Here is a 6,799-nt window from a genome sequence, read left to right on the forward strand (position 1 = left end):
GATTAGGAGCAAGCCCACGAGGACTAACTCCCAAATGGGGAACAGTTAAAAGTTCTGTACACAGATAACATTTTTTAACAATATCAGTGGCTTGCTCTCGAGAAATCTTAAAATGAAATATTAAAGACCCAGCATTGAGATGAAAACGATTATGAGCTTTTTCTGCAGCTTCATAAGATTCTTGACTAACCGCACAAACTTGGCGGGTAAGCTGATCAGCCAATGCATTCCCCTCGCTCAAGGGACCAGAGAGGTCAGTATAAGCCCACAAATGCCCTACGTAAATGGGAACAGATCGGACCCAAAGCAAAGTTTGAATAGCCAATAACTGCATCTGTACTCGAGATACAGAGGCAATATAAGCTGCAATTTCCAAAGGTGCAAGAATCTTACTTATATACTGACTGTCAGCAAAAAGGTTAAATGGAATATCAGCATATTTCTCTAAGGCCATTTGTACAACAATCAATTCAGCCACCTGAGCAGATTTAGTATCAACAGGCTGAATATCAAAATCAGGAGGGGAGGCTACCACAACTCTCCCGGTGGAAGACCCATCAGTAAACACATTCTGAGCCCCTGCCAGAGGCTGCAAAGAAATAACTTTAGGTAAACATACCGGATGATTTTTGAAAAAGGTGACCAACTTATCAGAAGGATAATGATTATCAAATTTGCAGGGATTAGTGCATAAAAACAAGGTCCAATCTTCAGCAAAATTTTGCAACCAAGTTATCTCTGCCTGGGTATATGGTGTAATAACCTTATCAGGTAACATTCCAAAGGTTTGTAAACTAAGTTTATACCCTTTCTGAATAACACGTAGCACAGCTGATGGGTACGAGATAACAATTTTTACAGGTGACACAAGTTCATGTACCCATAGGATGGGTCCTTGCTGCCAAAAAACTCCAGTAGGACTTTGCTGAGAGGGAAAAATTATCAAATAGCAGTGGCTGACTATAGTCAATGTAATGAATATGAGCAGAGGCAAGCTTTTCCTCAATTAAAGTAATACATTGCCTTGCCCGAGGTGTCTGTCAACTCATGAAAGGAAGTTGGGTCTGGATTCCCCTGCAGAATGTCAAAAAGTGGTTTTAAGTCTCCAGTAGGAATTCCCAGACTGGGCCGGACCCAATTGAGGTCTCCAAGCAATTTTTGAAAATCATTCAAAGTTTGTAGTTTATCTAAGCGAAGAGTAACTTTCTGTGGTTTTACTCCTGTCTGCAACAGCTGATGCCCCAAGTATTGATATGGAAACTGTTGTTGTACCTTTTCAGAAGCAATGATTAACCTAGCACGTGCTAGGCATTCTTGCAGGTCAGCAAAAGCCGCAGGTACTATCTCTGGGTCCTGTCCAGCTAATAGAATGTCATCCATATAATGAATTATATACAGTTGAGATTATTTATACCTTATTGGGGCAATAACCTGGGCCACAAACATTTGGCAAATGACAGGACTATGGGCCATGCCCTGGGGCAATGTTACCCACTGGTAGCGCCTGTATGGTTCTTTGAAATTTATAGACTAGACGGTACACTGAAAGCAAATTTATCAGAGTCTTTTGGATGCAAGGGAATGGTGAAAAACCAATCCTTCAGGTCAATAACTAAAAGATGGTATCCTGCAGGAATACCCACAGGTTGAGGCAATCCAGGTTGAGTTGTCCCCATAATTTCCATACAGTCATTTACTGCTCTAAGATCTTGCAGCAGCCTCCATTTACCAGACTTTTTTCTTAATAACAAAGATAGGAGTGTTCCAGGGAGAAGTGGATGGCACTATGCATCCTGCCTCTAGCTGTTCCTGGACCAGAGTATGAGCAGCCTGTAATTTCTCCTTACTCAGGGGCCATTGCTCTATCCATATAGGTTTTTCAGTTTTCCATTTGTAGGGCCCGGGACTACCCTTGTTCCTGGGGCTCATCTTGAGGACAGTTTCTGGTCAGCTAACTAAACATCCGATTTGTTCCTGTGCTCCCTCTGCCCCGCCTGGTGATTAGCTGTAGGGCATTGTTTACTCCATCATTGGTATGTGTAGAATGGAGCTGCGGGGCTGTGTCCCGCCACCCGGCTAGCTTTACCCAAAATAATTACACGGAAACTTTATTCTTTTAAAACACTGCCTGGCCCATAGTTTCAGCCTCTTATTGGCTAATTCTCATATCTTGCTTTAACCCATATTTAGTAATTTATATAGCACCACGAGGGGTGCCTTACCAGGAGAGATCTTAACCTGCGTCCATCTTGGAGAGAAGCATGGCGGCTGCATATAGCGACTGCCTGAAGCATCTCCCCAACTCCTGCTACCCAGCATTCTGTTCTGTCTACTCCGCCTACCTAATTTTCTGTTCTCTTAAAGGGCCAAGGCAGTTTTCTTTATTAATTAACCAATGAAAGTAACATAGACAGATAACTCTCCTCCATCAGGTATGGTAATTTCCCACCTGCCTGGGTGAAAATCCTTGTGCAGCAGTGAGGTATATTTTTGCTATGGCGCTTAGTCAGAGATGCTCTTCTCAGTGATGATGTAAAAGTAAAAGAGCAATTAGAGAATTTGAACAAAACCCTTGAGGAGATTCAGGAAGTAGAATCTGTGAGTTCTATTAAGAATTTTGAGGAACAAGAAGAGTATTAGAAGGGATATAGAAGAGGAAGAAGAAATTTTAGAAAAGGAGATCACACTGATAAAAAAGAAGTTAGAAATATTGCTATGGGGAATTCTTCTGGCCCTCACTCTTTCAGTGCATTTTGAAGGTCAGCCTTTACCTGCTCCCAATCAATAATATTAAAACCCCCTGCATGTAGAAACCAGGGACTAAACTCTAAAACCATCTTAACTATCTCTTGTGCTGTCTCAACTTTAATACCGGTGCCTTGTTTCTCCAAAAGAACTAACAACTAACAACTGGCCTGTTAACTGGCCCCTTAACACTGGAACAGAATTACTTGCACCCATTACCAATACACCCTCACCACTCAATTTCTTACCTGCTGGCTAGCCTTCCAAGGGCGACCTCTCAGGGATCCCTACTTCCCGATCTCGCAGATGGGTCTCTGACTGTAGTTGTTGATGATTCCAGCGGTGCCTCCAATTGTAACACCGGATTCTGTGTTACCCCCTCTGTACAGTTCGCACACCACTTGACTGTACGCGAGTCGGGCAAGGGCCTGGGGACTGAAAGAACACACAAAGAGACCTAGGTCATTCAAAAGGAGATCATCTGAATGCTATTTATTTAACTTTGGGGAGATCCTTATATACCTCACTGCTGCACAAGGATTTCAGCCCAGGCAGGTGAGAAATTACCATACCAACAATGGAGTCAACAATGCCCTACAGCTAATCACCAGGTGGGGCAGAGGGAGCACAGGAACAGGATGCTTAGTTAGCTGACCAGAAACTGTCTTCAAGATGAACCCCAGGAACAAGGGTAGACCCGGGCCCTACAGTTGGGGGTACTGATAATCTTATGGGGACCTAAAGAAAATTTAGAATTATAATCAAGCCCTGACTAGAGTATCCTGTGAGGCTTGATCATCTCAGGCAGCATCTTGAATCTGTTCTGGATGTAGAACTCAGACATCTGGGCCATCTGTTCCTAACAGAGATTTCTCAGGGGGGGTCTTCCTTGATCAAACCTTATTTTTCTTAGCCCAGAATAAATCCATAGCCTCGCAGTTTCTGTGGAAACAAGAGCAAAACCTCTTCTCCAAAGTAACTTATCTTTTGACTTCACCATTTACAAAATATTTGTTTTATTAATCCAGCAGCATTTATATTTAAATGTCCTGGAACAATTACTAGCTTTGTCAAGTGCTTCATGAATGTTATCTATTGCATTTGGTGAGTCAAGTTCCTAGTTGGTATATAATGTAAAGGAGTCAGGTGAAGTCTGGTGTTTAGACTCCAACACAGGGACATTGGAAGATTATAAATATAATCCCTGAGGAGTTCCCCTTCTCCTAAGAAACCAAGGCATGACCCATCACAGGAGGGATATTTCAGGATAAGATGCTAAGTGCTTTTTGACTTTGAAATTGTTCCTCCTAAGACAGAATCTTTATTTCCAGAGGACTAGAATTCCACATCAACTGCCTAATGTGAAGCTTAGAATCATCTTAAGGACAGCCTTCCCAGCTTGGCAGCTCTACTTCAGCTTCACCTGCTCAGGTGACTTCCAAATTTTTTTATAGATTGATACTTTCCAAATACAAAGCATTTGAGCTAGCCAATTCTGTCTGCAGGCTTCTGGATTTTGGTGGTTCCAATCTTGATGCACAGCACACTCTGCCCTAAGTGTCAAGGATCTGAAGTAGTAGTTCAGACAGTAGAGCCAGCAGTTACTTCCCTGTGTGACAGAGTCCAATCCATAAAGCAGCTGAGAGCGTGGAGCAGACCTCTGGGTAATACAGTCTCTGCTTGACCATTCATCACTTCTGTCACTGCTCATTTCTTTCTCCTGTTGCATTTGTTGATAGGCAGCTTAATCATTATGCTTTCTAAGAAAAAGAAAGGGGAAATTGATTTAAATGCACCCACAGACTGAGAATGGTCATATTAATGCATTACGTCAGATAATTACTTTGGAGCAGAATTGCTATTAAGCTGACATAATTCACCTGCAAGTTCTCTGACAAGTCCTCCTGCTATTATTATTTGTTTTGCAACACAAAACATGCCAAGTGAAGCCTAAAAGATAAAAGTGGTATATAGAGTTTATGCCTAAAATCCTGAAATGAAATTACTTGTGTATCTTCACCCTTTAATTCAAGTAATCAGCTAGAAATACCAAATATGTATATAGAGTATTAGAGCAAAGGGGGCACAGGAAAGGGAAATACTGTGTGACATTATTCCTAAGGGGACATGAACAAACATCCCCTCACCTCAGATACAGATGTAAGTGTTACAGCTCTAAGGGAAGGTATCCTGTTGAGCTGTATACTCCCTGAGCTATAGGATGGGATTACTGTGGGATCTTGTATGCTGTGAATATGTGTTGTTCCCATTGGTTCATAAATAAAGCTATGAATATAAATATTTGGCCTATGGTAAGGCAGGATAGAGTCAGGCAGGAAATCTAAGCAGAAATACAGAAGAAGAAGGGTTAAGTCTGGAAGATGCCAGCCAGCCACCCAAGGGGCAACATGCCAACAGACAGGTAACACCATGGTCATGTGACAATACATATAATAATAGAAATTGGTTAGTTTAAATGTAAGAGCTGGCTAGTAATAAGTCTGAGCCATTGGTCAAACATTTATAATTAATATAAGCCTCTGAATGGTTATTTGGAAACTAGCAGGGAGGAGAGAAACCTCCAATTACATGGAATAGTTCACCTCCTCTTAGAACATCTTGTTATTTTACCTCCTTTTTAACATTCTGCACCTTGAAGAGCTTCCCTCCAACGTGGAAAATCTTAACTTTAGAGGAAGCTGCTACACAATACAAGCCATGCTAAAATTCATCTAAGCATTGCCAGCTTCTTTTTTAAGGTAGTATTGTGTATGTAGGAACACATGCCAAGGTGAGCATGTGAAGGAGACTATGGAGCTAGATCTCCTTCTAACCTTTTTATAGTTTCCAAGGATCCAACTCAGCTGTTCAGGCTTGCATCATCATCAAACACAAGCACCTTTCCTCCCAGGCCAGCTCACCAGACCCAGTATCAGATTTCTGGCAATCCCTGTCTTCAGTAGCTTACAACAGGGAAGAGGGGATGGTCTGCACAAAGACAAGAGTGTAGATCTAAATGAAAAACCTGTGACAATGAAGTAACATTAAGAAAGACAATGGGGCCAAAGGAGAGTGTGGAGTGTAAGTGTGAGCTCTTACTGTCACTGAAGCCTTTCTTCTCAAACAGATTCCGTCTGGAAAGCTATGTTCATAGTCCAGGGCTCTCTGCCTTGAGAGAAGGTTTCCATGGCAACTGGAGCTGGTTCCACTGTACACCAGCTGTGCAAATCTGGCTGGCTGCTTGGTTCCAGTGTGCACTGTTTTCTTCATCTGCAAAACTGCCATGACTTACAATTGCCTCCTAGAGTAGTTAAAGTATTTCAATAAAAAGGCACCGAGGCTATCAGTACCATGTATGCACTGGATATGACAGTGTTATGGTCCAAATGAGCAGAGGAAAAGGGTGACTAGCCTATCCCATGTCTGCAACAAAGCATAATCTAAGCCACCTGCTATAGGGCAAGAAGGATCATCATGGGTTGTCAGCCCCCGACTCTTCACCCAGAGTATGTGGGACAGAGAGAAAATTAATGGCAACTGTAGTCACTGTAGCTAGCCTTTTGTGTTCCTGTTGATTTTCTTCAAGGGTGATCAGAAGGGTTTTCACTTGCTTCTCAGTAATTCCTGCCTTCTAACTGCTCTTTCTTTAAATGTGGCATAGGTATTGAGGTCAGACCTCAACCTTCCCCAGTGAGAAATTCTCAACCCCCGGAAATAAAGGAAGATTTTAATTGGTTTGTACTATAGCTTCCAGCTATTGCTTAAAAAGGCACAATGCTGACCAGAAATATTTCATGGTTTATAAAGGGTTAGGCATTGGTATAATCATGTGACCATCTTAGGGTGGTCTTTTTAGTCCCATCCCAAAGGAGGTATTTCCCAGGACTAAGCAATGTAGTGTGAAGCGGCGGGGCTGCGTCCCGCCACCCGCCGCTGGCTAGCTTTACACCCGAAATAATTACACGGAAAATGTATTCTTTTAAAACACTGCCTGGCCCATTATCTGTAGCCTCTTATAGGCTAATTCTCACATCTTCCTTTAACCCATATTTAG

At 42.2% G+C, this 6,799-nt stretch overlaps 1 long non-coding RNA gene across 1 annotated transcript; it reads right to left on the reverse strand.

Annotated features, from left to right (window-relative positions):
* Positions 1–3,669: 3,669 nt before the first annotated feature.
* On the reverse strand, positions 3,670–6,027 carry LOC119800248. The gene is made up of 3 exons (XR_005282998.1): positions 5,845–6,027; positions 5,580–5,733; positions 3,670–4,505 (listed from the first exon to the last, which is right to left on the reverse strand). It is a non-coding gene; the product is annotated as an uncharacterized LOC119800248 (long non-coding RNA).
* Between the last annotated feature and the right edge of the window lie 772 nt (positions 6,028–6,799).

Source organism: Arvicola amphibius, chromosome 13 (assembly GCF_903992535.2).
Source record: "Arvicola amphibius chromosome 13, mArvAmp1.2, whole genome shotgun sequence".
Taxonomy (NCBI): Eukaryota; Metazoa; Chordata; class Mammalia; order Rodentia; family Cricetidae; genus Arvicola; species Arvicola amphibius.